Here is a 17,633-nt window from a genome sequence, read left to right as displayed (position 1 = left end):
GTCCCTGTTGGAGTCAGTCACAGCATTTCCATAGAGAGCCACTTTGCATCAGCAGCACCATGCTCCAGTGCTCTGGGAGAGTTTATAGTCCTGAGAGTTGAACACTGGATGACTGACAGCTGTCCTTCATCACAACAGAAGACACAGAAATCCTCCTCATCAAAAACATGACTTTGATCTGCGTCCTCATCTGGACTCTCCTCTGCTGCTGCTTCACAGGTAAAGTCCAGAGAATCAAACTCCTCTCCTCTGTGAACATCCGTCCCTCTGAAATGAAGCCGACTAAACCGTGACGCTGCTTTATGTTTTTGTCTCTGTGTCCTCAGAGTCCAGAGGCCAGGTCACAGTGACTCAGTCTGGAGCAGTGAGCTCTGCTCTGGGAGGCTCCGTCTCCATCACATGTAGGACCAGTCAGAAGGTTTATGTTTATAGCTCATATCACCGTTTAGCCTGGTACCAACAGAGAGATGGAGAAACTCCTAAACTGCTCATTTACTATGCTAGCACTCGACAATCAGGGATTCCAGGTCGTTTTACAGGCAGTGGATCAAACTCTGACTTCACTCTGAGCATCAGTGGAGTCCAGGCTGAAGATGCAGCAGTTTACTACTGTCAGAGTTTTCACGTTATCAACAGTCAGTATGTGTTCACACAGTGAAAAAGCGTCGTACAAAAACCTCTGAACAGAAACTGAACTGACTGCTGCAGCTGGAAGCTACTGCAGAGACTGATACACTTCACTGAAGACACACACACACACACACACACACACACGCACGCACGCACGCACGCACACACACACACACACACACACATCTCATTGGAATCAAAGAAAAGACTTCACAGTTCACCTCCTGTATCTGTTATAAGTTTACATATTTATTGGTACGTGTTTGTATAATGAACCAATAGATGTAAATATTATATCTCCATGACTTATTACATTTTAAATTGAACTTCTGGTTTCTTCCATCAAGAAATGCAACAACATCTCAGACTTCTCATCTCAGCCACACATCATAAAATCAGTTTCTTTGCAGATGACCTCCTTTTATACATCTCAGTATCATCAGACTTCCTTCTTTTAGTCCCTTAATCTGATCAGTAATAATAACAGGTATTGTTGCTTCACTCACTCTTCTTTTATTTTAACATCAAAGTTTAATCCAAAAATTGGAGTTTATCTCTCTACATATGAAAATGTTTAACTCAAGCAAATCCTCTTACAGAGAGAAACAAAAGACACAAGCACAAGCAGTTCATCCAAATTACAAGTGTTATATTCAAAGCCATGCAGATAGTTATGTTTTCATTTACTGACACTTATAAGTCAGTGAACGTGAATGGATTATGGTAAAAGTACAACTTGAAAGCAACTTCCCATCCCAGAGATAATGTCCTGTTACTTTGGAAAATCCACAGACTTCACCATCAACAGTTTGTTTTCATAGTTTCTATGGAAAGAAATAGTCCCTATCAAACCCAATGTGAAGTGAGAGTTATGCACACAGCCACAATACAAACATATTATTAGATTTTATATATAGTAATACAGCTGCGTGTCGGACTGTCCTAGTGTCCACGTCATTATCCCGCTTATACCAGGGTCACTTGCAAAAGAATAAACATGACGACCATGAATTTATATTGTTACGTGTTTTGGAAACCAAAAACTTTGTTTTTCACACAACATAACTCTTTTCCCTGCTTTCAACTGAGGGATTGCTTAAACCTGGAACAATCATTACCATCACATAAGGATTTTATTCAGTGAATGGGAAGGCATGGAAAACATTCACTGCCCAGGAAAACAGGACTGATCTTAGTTCAATGAGGAGAGACTTCATCAGAATTTAACAATAATTCATAATACATGCATAACATTTGAATAGTGCAAAGTCTTTGGTGATTGGACGCCTTCGTGAAGATAACGAGCGGTTGGGATGCAGAGGTCAGATAAGGCCTAATCCCCCAAAAAGAGATTTATTTTGTATAAATACATAAATTAAATACCTTACTTACTGCCGCAGGGAATTCCTAATCAAAATAGAAACTTAGTCATGAGAGAAAGTTGAAGGGTAGAATTTGTTCGGGTGATATTTTCTGAGTTGACATTAAATCAGAGTTAAGAGAGGTCAAATTAACCAAAGCGAATGATAGAGTAGGGCCTCGATAGACCGCAGAACAGGATAGTCTGAAAGGAGGGTGATAACGAGGGCCAGGTGAAATCAATCAGGGCCAAGCAGACAATCACACAGGTGGGAACCACAAAAGGACAGGAAGTGAAGTCTCTGAAATGAGAGACAAAGGTGAGTTTAGCAAAATAAAACAGGGAATAATAACTGAAAACAGGAAACAAATAACGTTAGAGGAGAGCGGGACATGACATGTGAACCCTGAAGAAAGTTTGTTTATAATAAAACCAAGTGAACACATCCTTGTTTAAAACATCTCTTGTTTTCATTTTTATTTCAACTTAACTGCTAATGTAAACCAATGAACGTTCTTTGTTTCTTAACACATTCTATCATGGATCATTGAAACAGTCAAAGCTGTCAGCAGAGAGGAGGAAACATGATGAAGTGTTGAGGACAGCTACAGTTCACTGACTCTGTGTGTTTGCATATGTGTCCTGCCTCTAAACATCTGTGAGCATTATTAACTTCTGTTTCAGTGAAACCAATCGATGGTTGATCAAGATATTCCTCAAGAAAAACTCTGCAACAAATCCTGCCAAATGTAAATAATTATCATAAACTAATGTTTATTTTATTCTATGATGAATTAAAACAACATATACATTTTTAATTTATCTCACAGTGATGTTGATGTGTGTTGTAGTGAATTAGGGAGATTAACAAAACATTCCAGAAGAAAATGTTTCCATCAAACTCAAACCAAAGACTCTTATAAATGAGCGCTGACACATTCCTGATCAATACTCTGATGAAGTGATTGATCCATTGATAAACAGCATCATCACAGTAATCCAAGTCCCTGTTGGAGTCAGTCACAGCATTTCCATAGAGAGCCACTTTGCATCAGCAGCACCATGCTCCAGTGCTTTGGGAGAGTTTATAGTCCTGAGAGTTGAACACTGGATGACTGACAGCTGTCCTTCATCACAACAGAAGACACAGAAATCCTCCTCATCAAAAACATGACTTTGATCTGCGTCCTCATCTGGACTCTCCTCTGCTGCTGCTTCACAGGTAAAGTCCAGAGAATCAAACTCCTCTCCTCTGTGAACATCCGTCCCTCTGAAATGAAGCCGACTAAACCGTGACGCTGCTTTATGTTTTTGTCTCTGTGTCCTCAGAGTCCAGAGGCCAGGTCACAGTGACTCAGTCTGGAGCAGTGAGCTCTGCTCTGGGAGGCTCCGTCTCCATCACATGTAGGACCAGTCAGAAGGTTTATTACGATAGCGATGGGCACTCTTTAGCCTGGTACCAACAGAGAGATGGAGAAACTCCTAAACTGCTTATATATGCTGCTAGCACTCGACAATCAGGGATTCCAGGTCGTTTTACAGGCAGTGGATCAAACTCTGACTTCACTCTGAGCATCAGTGGAGTCCAGACTGAAGATGCAGCAGTTTACTACTGTCAGAGTGCTCACGTTATTAACAGTCAAGCTGTGTTCACACAGTGAAAAAGCGTCGTACAAAAACCTCCCTCAGTCAGACTGAACAGAAACTGAACTGACTGCTGCAGCTGGAAGCTACTGCAGAGACTGATACACTTCACTGAACACACACACACACACACACACATACACACACACACACACACACACACACACACACACACACACACACACACACACACATACACACACACACACACACACACACACACACACACACACACACACACACACACACACACACACAATCACACGCACACACACATACACGCTGTACAACTTCATCAAGAGTCTAGAGTATTTCACTGATATTGCTGTAACCATTAATGAACATTTATCACAAGAAGTTCAATGACAAAAACTTATCTTGATGTTCATCAAATTACTCTTTCCACTCCAGCTGTTCATCATCCATTCATATCCTGTTATAGTCACATGTTCTAATCTGATTTACCAAAGAATCAAGACAAGCCATCTTGAAAACATAAATATTATCTTCCTAGATCTGAATGTATATAAAACATATGCAAAAACACATTTTCTCTAACATGCAACTCAAAAATCCAACAAATACATTGAGTTTAATATTCATTCTTCACCTTGAAAACATCAAATAAATCTCTTCTCAACGTCCACTAACTGTTGTTGAGCCTTCAGTCACATCCTCAGCAGAAGGAGTCGCCCAGTTGTCATTGAAATGTAGATTTTCAAATTCCCAACAGGAAAACTACTGAATGGACCTTGTGGTGAAATAGTTTTAATTGTAAAGCTTCAACTTTCAACCTCAACGTTTCAGTCAACGTGGACGAGAAGTTCTGAAAGTGCAGCATGAAGATCTTCAGAGAACTCACATCTACATGAACTTGAGTGAAACAAATCCGTCAAACTGGAATAGACGGTGAGCTGAACGTGTTTTAGTGTTGGAGATCGATCTCCATCTATAGAGTAAACTATATTCATGTTTGATATTCAATTATTACATGAAGTCCAATAAGATGTGTTCAAGGATCTGGTTTGATCATAAAATGTAACAAGTTTATATTTTAAGTTTGATCAGGAAGATCACAGGACAGCTCTAGCTGATGAACCAAACAGATTGTTGATCTTAAAATCAATACAAATATCAACCAATCACGTACGGCTTTAATATGACGTCTATCGTTGAGGTTGAATCATTTAAAAACTTAGTAGCAGAGAGGAGCCTTCGGTCCACCGTCTAGAACTGAAGATGACTTCCATGTTTTCTGGTTCTGTCCACACGTCTACAACTTCTGGTTGAGTTTCTCAAACAAACTATCTGAGATCCTCAACCTCAGCCTTCCTTAAAGCCTCATCACAGCTTTACTTGGACAAATCTCCACATTACAAACACATAAACATGTTAAACCCACATTAATATTGATATCAGTCATCACTGTCCAAAAAGATCATATTATCAAACTGGAAAGATGGAACAAAACTGTCCTCAAGTCACTGGATCAGTTTACTACCAGAACATTCAATGTCCTCCACATGTAAATATGTAAATGTGTAGATCAAAGCTCTCAGCAGAGAGGAGGAAACATGATGAAGTGTTGAGGACAGCTACAGCTCACTGACTCTGTGTGTTTGCATATGTGTCCTGCCTCTCTGCTCCCAGCCGTTAAGAGACCAGTGTTGATCAGTGGCTGTCCAGGCCTTTCAGAGACACTGACACGCCGGCAGCACAATGATGATGTCACTGACTCTACTGCTGACCACCCTGGGGCTCCTTGTTCAGGGTGAGACTCTCTTCTGAAAGCTTTGGTTCACCACAATGATGTTCTGCTGTGATGGAGAAACAGTGAAACAAGCAGCATTGACCTTCTTCCATCTGTTCTCCATGTTAAAGAAATGAGACTCTTCTGTTTGGATGTTGATCATCTTTCTCCAAACTGGATTTGTCTCAATAACCCTTCTGCTCTTCTTCATGTTTTCCAGATTCATCAGGAGAAATCATCCTGACTCAGTCTCCTGGATCTCAGTCTGTTGTTCCAGGACAGACTGTCTCCATCAGGTGTAAAGCCAGTTCAAGTGCTCGTGGCTACCTTCACTGGTACCTTCAGAAATCTGGAGAATCTCCCAAACTTTTGATTTATGACGCTACAAATCGTCAGACTGGAGTTTCAGGTCGTTTCAGTGGAAGTGGATCTGGAACTGACTTCACTTTGACCATCAGTGGAATTCAGACTGAAGATGCAGGAGATTATTATTGTCAGCAGCGTTACAGCTATCCGTTCACACAGTGATACACCGTCGTACAAAAACCTCCTCAGCTGAAGAGGAACTGATCTGACTCAACAGCTGCACATAAATACAGACACTTTAAGTTTGACTGACAATGAAGACGATTCAACAGAATACTATTTATACTCGAGTCAGTTTTAAAGGTAATCTTGTTGAAATAGGTTTTTAATCATTACAATGAAAGTCTCATCAAACCTGAGTGGAACAGTAGATAAGTTAATAAAGGGAACATGAACTCTAGATCTTTGGCTCTGAAATACAATATTTACTTTCAAGTGTTCTAAAGATTATTTTTCAAGTAATTCAAATATATTTTAAAACTTATTTGAAGTCAAAAATGTAACTTTTCCAACCAACATAAACACATTGAGTTTGTTTTAATGATGTTGTGTTCATAGTGAAACACATCTTATGTTATATTTTGATCACACTGCTGATTCTGATGCGATGATGATTTAATATGCTGATGATGTCATACTTCATGATTCACATTCAGTGACAACTTCTAAGACTTTGTAGTTTATTCATATTCATTATACTTTCTGGAAACTTCTGTTTCCATGAGAGAGTTTCTACCAATGACGAACTTAATGTTTGGTATTCATAAAGTATATCTAATTTTCCTCAAACTATTTAAGATTCAGCTTTGATACAAAGAAATATAATTCCAATCAGAGTAATGAAGCAGATTAAAGTCATAAAATATTTAAGGAATCTTGAATAAAGGATAGATTTAATTATATTATGTCAGCGTCACTGTAGCCTCAAAGTACTGATCATCAAATTGTTTTGTTTTTAAAAATGAAAACAATATTAAACACAACATTATACTATTATTACATTATTTCTGAAGAAATGTCGAAGCCATTTTAAACATTAGACTGTGTTGAATGTTTCCAGAATAAATGGAACTATGAAAACAGCAAAATCGGTTTATTTTCCAAACACATGCATGAAAATAACTAATTTGATGAAAAGTTCTTTATTGTAGTAAAATAATCAAAACTAGCAGCAACATTTGTTTTGTGTTCAAAATATAAAAGAACATTGAACATTGCATTAAATTAACTTTAATGTGTTTTCTGAAGAATTAGATCATTTTAGACTCTTAAGACTCAATCTTTCTAGAATTTATTGAACTATTGAAACAGCAACATCTGTTTCTTGCATAAAAAAATACATGAAACAATTCTCTTCATGAAAAGTTCTTTATTGTTTAAAATCAACCTGAATTACAACACTTGATCAATGAAACATGAACTGAGACAGTGAGTGAGTGAAAGAAAGAGATAAAGAGACATCAAGAGTTACAGAGTACAGACTGAAAGCATCAGAGTGAAACCAGCAGCAGAGTCCCAGTGAGTCAGGTCAGGACTGGGAACACTGGTCTCTCCTCAGTGTCTCTGAGAGCAGAGGCTGGGAGCCCTGGGAGGCCTCACAGGTCACAGAGACCACCTTCCTCCACTGGTCTGCAGGGAGCCTCAGGGTGCTGCTCCAGCTGTAGTGGCCGTCCTTCTCCAGCACCCCGGGGCTCCTGCTCTCCTCCCCGCTGCTGCTGCTGCTGCCGTCCACCTTCCAGGCCAGACTCCAGTCTGAGGGGAAGCCCTTGTTGGCCAGGCACATGAGCGTGGCCTTCCCCTGCTGCAGCTCCTCACTGGAGGGGGGCAGCACCGTCAGGGTGGGACGGACATCACCTAGGAGACACCAATCAGCTTAGAGGACAGGGACCACACAGCTGTCAATCAAACACCAGACACTTGGACACCTTTACTGTGAGAGAGGTGATTTTCTCCTTTAAGGAGTTTCTGTCAGATGTTCTTTCTGCTCCACCAGTCACTCACTCACACATTGTTTCACTTCCCTTTAAGAAGCCTCTCATGCATATCAGCACAGAGAGAATCATCATACAGAATGAGCTGAAATACATCAAACTACACTGGAGATAAAACATCAACATGTGGACAAATATTAAATCTTTATCATCAAAAACGTAAATTAAACATTACTTTAAAATATTTAGTGGAAACATAAACAAGTTCAGAACATGAAGTGACTACAATCAAACGTTCTTCATGTGGATGTCAGTCATCATTAAAAACTGTTCAAAGATTTAAAAATTTTTAAACAATATTTGACACAATGAAGAGGTTTTGCACATTTTCAAATACGTATCTTTATCTTCACTCTGTTCAATTTTATTTGAATCATTCTGATTCTGAATTTGTTTTAAAACAGTTTTAATTGAGGTAGAAATGAACCCAAACTTTTAAAATATTTGTAGAAGTTTTATCTTTTTTACATTTCCAGCTGTTTGAGTTTCAGTAGGAGAGGAATGAGTAAACACATGTTTAGTAAAGCTGCTCTGAGTTAGTCTCCATGATGAAGGAGGAGAAATAAACACATGAATCCTAAAAGTGTACGATTCAAACAAGATATATTTATCTGCCTCAAACATCCAGAAACTACATTTAAAACATGACTTTAGAATAATTAATTTAGTATTATTGTGCAGAAACTTACTTCCAACGTTCAGTCTGGTTCCTCCACCAAAAGTCCACCACAGTGATACAAAGTCATTGAGCCGCCGTACAAAAACCTCTCACTGTAGAGAGACACGCTCTCTGACTTTGACAGACTGAACTAAACCTACAAACACTCAAGATGCAACTTTACCATTGAAGTTGTTAGTTATGATTTAATCTCCAGTTTAAAATTTTACTTTCCTAACAATTATTTTTTTTAATTTCTGTTGCTGAACTGAACTTTGTCTCTTCGTGCAACATAACAGTCGAGAAAGTCGTCCATCAAAATTAAAAGACAACTATTTGTTTCTACATTGTTGAATATAAAAGAATACAAAGACCAATGACTTCTGAAATAAATAAATATTCAAACATTTGACTTACTTCCAACATCCAGTCTGGTTCCTCCACCAAAAGTCAACCACAGTGATACAAAGTCATTGAGCCGCCGTACAAAAACCTCTCACTGTAGAGAGACACGCTCTCTGACTTTGACACAAACAAACTCAACAAACACACTCACAGTTTAACCAGTTTATGTATTAACTGGTTAAAATGATTAAAACTGATTCAGAGATGATACATATGTATTTAACAATTTATTTGTTTAATTTTAAACATCTATGAGCAACATTAATCGGTCTTTAACTAAAACAAATTGATGATTGATCAAGATATTCCTAAAGAAAGACAATTATTCCTTTGAAATTAAATAATTGTAATGAATGTATGTTTATTTTATTCTATGATAAATGAAAAACAACATATATTATTTTACATTCGTCCCACAGTGATGTTGATGTGTGTTGTAGTGAATTAGGGAGATTAACAAAACATTCCTGAAGAAAATGTTTCCATCAAACTCAAACCAAAGACTCTTATAAATGAGCGCTGACACATTCCTGATCAATACTCTGATGAAGTGATTGATCCATTGATAAACAGCATCATCACAGTAATCCAAGTCCCTGTTGGAGTCAGTCACAGCATTTCCATAGAGAGCCACTTTGCATCAGCAGCACCATGCTCCAGTGCTCTGGGAGAGTTTATAGTCCTGAGAGTTGAACACTGGATGACTGACAGCTGTCCTTCATCACAACAGAAGACACAGAAATCCTCCTCATCAAAAACATGACTTTGATCTGCGTCCTCATCTGGACTCTCCTCTGCTGCTGCTTCACAGGTAAAGTCCAGAGAATCAAACTCCTCTCCTCTGTGAACATCCGTCCCTCTGAAATGAAGCCGACTAAACCGTGACGCTGCTTTATGTTTTTGTCTCTGTGTCCTCAGAGTCCAGAGGCCAGGTCACTGTGACTCAGCCTGGAGCAGTGAGCTCTGCTCTGGGAGGCTCCGTCTCCATCACATGTAGGACCAGTCAGGATGTTCTTGGCTCTAACTATTTAGCCTGGTACCAACAGAGAGATGGAGAAACTCCTAAACTGCTCATATATGCTGCTAGCACTCGACAATCAGGGATTCCAGGTCGTTTTACAGGCAGTGGATCAAACTCTGACTTCACTCTGACCATCAGTGGAGTCCAGGCTGAAGATGCAGCAGTTTACTACTGTCAGAGTAATCATTACATCAACAGTCAGTATGTGTTCACACAGTGAAAAAGCGTCGTACAAAAACCTCCCTCAGTCAGAATGAACAGAAACTGAACTGACTGCTGCAGCTGGAAGCTACTGCAGAGACTGATACACTTCACTGAAGACACACACACACACACACACACACACACACACACACACACACACACACACACACACACACACACACACACACACACATTTAGTTGATAGATGACTCTTCTTCACCTCCTCTATCTTTAACAGCATATTTACAGACCTAACAAAATGATTTTTAAACATGACTTTGCATTTCATAATGAACACTTTGCATCTTTTTTGTCAGAAAGTAATCAAGAACAGCTTCATATATAGCACTGATTTAGACCAGACTACATTTTAACTTGTTATTAAAAGATGATGTTAGGATTTGGGGAGCAGGTAGCAGGATAAGGACCCAACACAGATACAGATGAGGAGGAAGATGGAACAATTCAATAAATAGCAACGGAGGAGGGATTCTCTTTTGGACAGGAATCCTTATTTAAAAACTAAATATGAATCCACTGGAGCATAGTGAAGGTGCAGTTGGATTTTCTTTGCACCGTAGCTGTTTTTTAAACTTTTCCAATAACTTTGTGACATTTTCCATCACAGGGAAAGTGGTTTAGAATAAACGTAGGACGTCATTTCTTTTTCCTATTCAGCTGCTGCCATGGAGTCCAAAAGCAAGGAAAGAAACAGCAGGTGGGAAACAGGCAGCAACACTCCAAACGAATGATACAACAAAGACAAGGAACAAAGAAACTGGGCTGGTATGAACAGTGAATGAGTAAAGGAGAAGTGGGAACAGGTGAGCAGGAGGTCTGGTGGGTGCAGGGCTAACGAGTGGTGAAACTAATCAGGGCGGGGCCGATCATCAAAACTGGCGGGAAAAAATACAAAGGCAGGAAGTGAAGTGATGTGAAACGATAGGAGAGGTGGAATACTACACATAGATGATATGAATGAAACAAAGGAAGAACACGGAGCATGGCAGGTTATGACATGTAAAAGCAAAACACATAAAATACAGTCACAATGTAAGAATGCACCAAAAGAAGGAAAGTCCCTCTTAACATGTGCCTTTAGCTGCTTTCTACCACAACTTCCTCAAATCTTTAGTGTAACACTTCAAACGTTTTGAAGCCAGAGCCACAAAGGCACCTTTAAGCCTTTAGAGATGTACAAGCAACAAGCTCTGATCATAGCAGGACAGATGTAGAGGAGAACATGGAGGACAAACTGACAGCTTCTTTTCCAATGGCTTCCTTTCATCCTTTAAAACCAGCTAAACACTGTTCGGCTGCACTGAGAGACTTATCAGATGTGACGTGAACATAATCCCTTTAGTTCTTCTAAAAATCATCACCTAAAGTTTTGAAATGTTGGTTATCTGACCCAGTGATCAACCCAGTCTCCTGTGATTTCATGGATCATTTCCACACAGACTGTGTTGTCATCTCTTTCATTAAAACATTTTGTTGAATCAATTCTTTCATTTGATGCTGATGATATCCCGCTTTTTATTTCTAATCCCTTTTCTGAAATGCATTCAGATATTTAAAAGAATAAAAGCAATTAAGTTAAATTCTTACAACACATGAGTCATAATCAGAGCAGACTTCAGTGGTGTGAGAAAACGTAGTTGTTTTCATCACAATGCTTTTAATGATGTGTCGTTACCAAAGTTAATTCATAACAGATCAAACCTGAAACAACCATGGAGAACATTTTCCCCTCAAAGTATGAAGAAGTGAATAGAAAATAAGGATATTGTTGTAATTATGAAGGCTTCATCCTTTATTGTAATTAGTATTCCTGAGAAGAAAGTATACGTCACAGAAATAAGTCATGTCTGCGCTATTAATAAAAAGCACAAAGAAATGACTATTTGATGAAATTTTTATTGTTTTGAACAATTAAAACAAACAATAATACAAAAAGCAAGAAACCATTATATGTTGAAACATTTAATGAGGAACACAGAGAGAGAGAGTGAATACTGAGAGCAGCAGCAGAGTCCCAGTGAGTCAGGTCAGGACTGGGAACACTGGTCTCTGCTCAGTGTCTCTGAGAGCAGAGGCTGGGAGCCCTGGGTGGCCTCACAGGTCACAGAGACCACCTTCCTCCACTGGTCTGCAGGGAGCCTCAGGGTGCTGCTCCAGCTGTAGTGGCCGTCCTTCTCCAGCACCCCGGGGCTCCTGCTCTCCTCCCCGCTGCTGCTGCTGCTGCCGTTCACCTTCCAGGCCAGACTCCAGTCTGAGGGGAAGCCCTTGTTGGCCAGGCACATGAGCGTGGCCTTCCCCTGCTGCAGCTCCTTACTGGAGGGGGGCAGCACCGTCAGGGTGGGGACGACTCGACCCACTGCAGAGACAGATTCATGAAGTTCATATGAGGCTGTAGTTCTGTTGGTCTTCCTCAGATTGGATCAAACTGATCTCAAACGTTTCACTTCCCTCTCTGAGCTCATTAACTATGACAACAGACAGGCATCACTGCTGAACCATGACAACAGACAGGTTTCAGTACTGAAGATAAAACATCTAAACTGACCTTCTTGAACTAAACTTTCTGAGTTTCACAGTTCAAAATATCACGATAAAGATGAAGATTGTGAGTCTTTCATTGTTTTAAGTATCTTAAGTATTTCTTTTTTTAATCCTAAACCTCAACATGATGACATGTGTTTGTTCTCTTCATGTGAGCAGCAATCATCACTGAACAGTCAGGCTTCATTACTGACACATAATTCATATTGTTAACGACTGAAATATCTTTTCAAACTCATACGACATGTTTAATAGCTTTACAATCATCAGTCTGGGAGAAAAATGGAATCATAACCACATTAAACACTGAACAAAAAATAAATGAATAAAAGTCATTCTTTAGCCGTAATATCAAAAACTTTAACTTTTAAAAATATTTTCTTCATGAAAATTAATGTAGAGTAGTTACAGTGAAATTATGATAATGAATAAACTTAAAGTTAAAAGTTTTGTTTAACAAGATTATTCATTGGAGTGGATTTTCATCGAGCTATCGACGCTGAAGACTTCAAGAATTGTTACAAATATATAAGATTTTAAATATCAGAGAAAATGTTATAGTAAGCTTTACAGCTATGACATTAAATAGAATACATGTATAATTAAGTTATTAAAGGAGTCAATTGTACTTACAGTTAACGTTCAGTCTGGTTCCTCCACCGAACGTGTACCACAGTGATACAAAGTCATTGAGCCGCCGTACAAAAACCTCTCACTGTAGAGAGACACGCTCTCTGACTTTGACACAAACACACTCAACAAACACATTCACAGTTCATACAGTTTATGTTATAACTGGTTAAAATGATTAAAACTGATTCAGAAATGATACATATGTATTTAACAATTTATTTGTGAAATGTTAGACATCTATGAGAAATATTAACTTGACTTTCAGTAAAACCAATTGATGATTGATGAAGATATTCCGAAAGAAAATCCTGCCAAATGTAAAAAAATATAATAAACTAATGTTTCTTTAATACTCTGATTAATTAAAACCAATATTTTAGTTTACATTCGTCCCACAGTGATGTTGATGTGTGTTGTAGTGAATTAGGGAGATTAACAAAACATTCCAGAAGAAAATGTTTCCATCAAACTCAAACCAAAGACTCTTATAAATGAGCGCTGACACATTCCTGATCAATACTCTGATGAAGTGATTGATCCATTGATAAACAGCATCATCACAGTAATCCAAGTCCCTGTTGGAGTCAGTCACAGCATTTCCATAGAGAGCCACTTTGCATCAGCAGCACCATGCTCCAGTGCTCTGGGAGAGTTTATAGTCCTGAGAGTTGAACACTGGATGACTGACAGCTGTCCTTCATCACAACAGAAGACACAGAAATCCTCCTCATCAAAAACATGACTTTGATCTGCGTCCTCATCTGGACTCTCCTCTGCTGCTGCTTCACAGGTAAAGTCCAGAGAATCAAACTCCTCTCCTCTGTGAACATCCGTCCCTCTGAAATGAAGCCGACTAAACCGTGACGCTGCTTTATGTTTTTGTCTCTGTGTCCTCAGAGTCCAGAGGCCAGGTCACAGTGACTCAGCCTGGAGCAGTGAGCTCTGCTCTGGGAGGCTCCGTCTCCATCACATGTAGGACCAGTCAGGATGTTCTTGGCTCTAACTATTTAGCCTGGTACCAACAGAGAGATGGAGAAACTCCTCAACTGCTCATATATGCTGCTAGCACTAGAGAATCAGGGATTCCAGGTCGTTTTACAGGCAGTGGATCAAACTCTGACTTCACTCTGACCATCAGTGGAGTCCAGGCTGAAGATGCAGCAGTTTACTACTGTCAGAGTTTACACTCTATCAACAGTCAGTATGTGTTCACACAGTGAAAAAGCGTCGTACAAAAACCTCCCTCAGTCAGACTGAACAGAAACTGAACTGACTGCTGCAGCTGGAAGCTACTGCAGAGACTGATACACTTCACTGAAGACACACACACACACACACACAGACACACACACACGCACACACACACATACACACACATCTCATTAGCATCAAAGAACAGACTTCACAGTTCACCTCCTGTATCTGTTATAAGTTTACATATTAATTGGTACAAGTGTTTGTATAATGAACCAATAGATGTAAATCTTATATCTCCATGACTTATTACATTTTAAATTGAACTTCTGGTTTCTTCCATCAAGAAATGCAACAACATCTCAGACTTCTCATCTCAGTCACACGTCATAAAATCAGCTTCTTTGCAGATGACCTCCTTTTATACATCTCAGTATCATCATCTTTCCTTCTTTTAGTCCCTTAATCTGATCAGTAATCATAACAGGTATTGTTGCTTCACTCACTCTTCTTTTATTTTATTACAAAGTTTAATCCAAAAATTGGAGTTTACATGTCTACATATGAAAATGTTTAACTTAACCTCTTACAGAGAGAAATAAAAGACTCAAGCACAAGCAGTTCATCCAAATCACAAGTGTTATATTCCAAGCCATGCAGATAGTTATGATTCATATACTGACACTTATAAGTCAGTGAACGTGAATGGATTATGGTAAAAGTACAACTTGAAAGAAACTTCCCATCCCAGAGATAATTTCCTGTTACTTTGGAAAATCCACAGACTTCACCATCAACAGTTTTTTTCATAGTTTCTATGGAAAGAAATAGTCCCTATCAAACCCAATGTGATGTGAGAGTTATGCACACAGCCACAATACAAACAAATTATTAGATTTTATATATAGTAATACAGCTGCACGTCGGACTGTCCTAGTGTCCACGTCATTATCCCGCTTATACCAGGGTCACTTGCAAAAGAATAAAAATGACGACCATACATTTATATTGTTACGTGTTTTGGAAACCAAAAACTTTGTTTTTCACACAACATAACTCTTTTCCCTGCTTTCAACTGAGGGATTTCTTAAACCTGGAACAATCATTACCATCACATGAGGATTTTATTCAGTGAATGGGAAGGCATGGAAAACATTATTCACTGCCCAGGAAAACAGGACTGATCTTAGTTCAATGAGGAGAGACTTCATCAGAATTTAACAATCATTTATTATACATGCATAACATTTGAATAGTGCAAAGTCTTTGGTGATTGGACGCCTTCGTGAAGATAACGAGCGGTTGGGATGCAGAGGTCAGATAAGGCCTAATCCCCCAAAAATAGATTTATTTTGTATAAATACATAAATTAAATACCTTACTTACTGCCGCAGGGAATTCCTAATCAAAATAGAAACTTAGTCATGAGAGAAAGTTGAAGGGTAGAATTTGTTCGGGTGATATTTTCTGAGTTGATATTAAATCAGAGTTAACAGAGGTCAAGTTAACCAAAGCAAATGATAGAGTAGGGCCTCGATAGACCGCAGAACAGGATAGTCTGAAAGGAGGGTGATAACGAGGGCCAGGTGAAATCAATCAGGGCCAAGCAGACAATCACACAGGTGGGAACCACAAAAGGACAGGAAGTGAAGTCTCTGAAATGAGAGACAAAGGTGAGTATAGCAAAATAAAACAGGGAATAATAACTGAAAACTGGAAACAAATAACGTTAGAGGAGAGCGGGACATGACATGTGAACCCTGAAGAAAGTTTGTTTATAATAAAACCAAGTGAACAGATCCTTGTTTAAAACATCTCTTGTTTTCATTTTTATCTCACCTTAACTGCTAATGTAAACCAATGAACGTTCTTTGTTTCTTAACACATTCTATCATGGATCATTGAAACAGTCAAAGCTGTCAGCAGAGAGGAGGAAACATGATGAAGTGTTGAGGACAGCTACAGTTCACTGACTCTGTGTGTTTGCATATGTGTCCTGCCTCTAAACATCTGTGAGCATTATTAACTTCTGTTTCAGTGAAACCAATCGATGGTTGATCAAGATATTCCTCAAGAAAAACTCTACAACAAATCCTGCCAAATGTAAATAATAATCATAAACTAATGTTTATTTTATTCTATGATGATTAAAAACAATATTTATTTTGTTTAATTCATTCCACAGTGATGTTGATGTGTGTTGTAGTGAATTAGGGAGATTAACAAAACATTCCTGAAGAAAATGTTTCCATCAAACTCAAACCAAAGACTCTTATAAATGAGCGCTGACACATTCCTGATCAATACTCTGATGAAGTGATTGATCCATTGATAAACAGCATCATCACAGTAATCCAAGTCCCTGTTGGAGTCAGTCACAGCATTTCCATAGAGAGCCACTTTGCATCAGCAGCACCATGCTCCAGTGCTCTGGGAGAGTTTAAAGTCCTGAGAGTTGAACACTGGATGACTGACAGCTGTCCTTCATCACAACAGAAGACACAGAAATCCTCCTCATCAAAAACATGACTTTGATCTGCGTCCTCATCTGGACTCTCCTCTGCTGCTGCTTCACAGGTAAAGTCCAGAGAATCAAACTCCTCTCCTCTGTGAACATCCGTCCCTCTGAAATGAAGCCGACTAAACCGTGACGCTGCTTTATGTTTTTGTCTCTGTGTCCTCAGAGTCCAGAGGCCAGGTCACAGTGACTCAGCCTGGAGCAGTGAGCTCTGCTCTGGGAGGCTCCGTCTCCATCACATGTAGGACCAGTCCGAAGGTTTATTACGATAGCGATGGGCACTATTTAGCCTGGTACCAACAGAGAGATGGAGAAACTCCTAAACTGCTCATATATGCTGCTAGCACTCGACAATCAGGGATTCCAGGTCGTTTTACAGGCAGTGGATCAAACTCTGACTTCACTCTGAGCATCAGTGGAGTCCAGACTGAAGATGCAGCAGTTTACTACTGTCAGAGTTTTCACGTTATCAACAGTCAGAGTGTGTTCACACAGTGAAAAAGCGTCGTACAAAAACCTCCCTCAGTCAGACTGAACAGAAACTGAACTGACTGCTGCAGCTGGAAGCTACTGCAGAGACTGATACACTTCACTGAACACACACGCACACACACACACATACACACACACACACACACACACACACACACACACACACACACACACACACACACACACACACACACACACACACACA

At 39.3% G+C, this 17,633-nt stretch overlaps 3 gene segments (V, D, J or C); 1 reads left to right on the top strand and 2 right to left on the bottom strand.

Moving 5' to 3' along the window:
• Positions 1 to 7,105: 7,105 nt before the first annotated feature.
• On the bottom strand, positions 7,106 to 8,877 carry LOC306707909 (Ig kappa-b4 chain C region-like). The segment is given in 2 exons: positions 8,817 to 8,877; positions 7,106 to 7,604 (listed from the first exon to the last, which is right to left on the bottom strand).
• Positions 8,878 to 9,563: 686 nt separating this feature from the next.
• On the top strand, positions 9,564 to 10,045 carry LOC306708484 (Ig kappa chain V region 3547-like). The segment is given in 2 exons: positions 9,564 to 9,615; positions 9,723 to 10,045.
• Positions 10,046 to 11,928: 1,883 nt separating this feature from the next.
• Positions 11,929 to 13,256, bottom strand: LOC306708016 (Ig kappa-b4 chain C region-like). The segment is given in 2 exons: positions 13,225 to 13,256; positions 11,929 to 12,406 (listed from the first exon to the last, which is right to left on the bottom strand).
• Positions 13,257 to 17,633: the final 4,377 nt, after the last annotated feature.

This window comes from Pholis gunnellus (assembly GCF_910591455.1).
Source record: "Pholis gunnellus genome assembly, chromosome: 16".
Taxonomy (NCBI): domain Eukaryota; kingdom Metazoa; phylum Chordata; class Actinopteri; order Perciformes; family Pholidae; genus Pholis; species Pholis gunnellus.
Note: the sequence above shows the minus strand (reverse complement) of the source record. Positions and strands in the feature narration are given on the sequence as shown.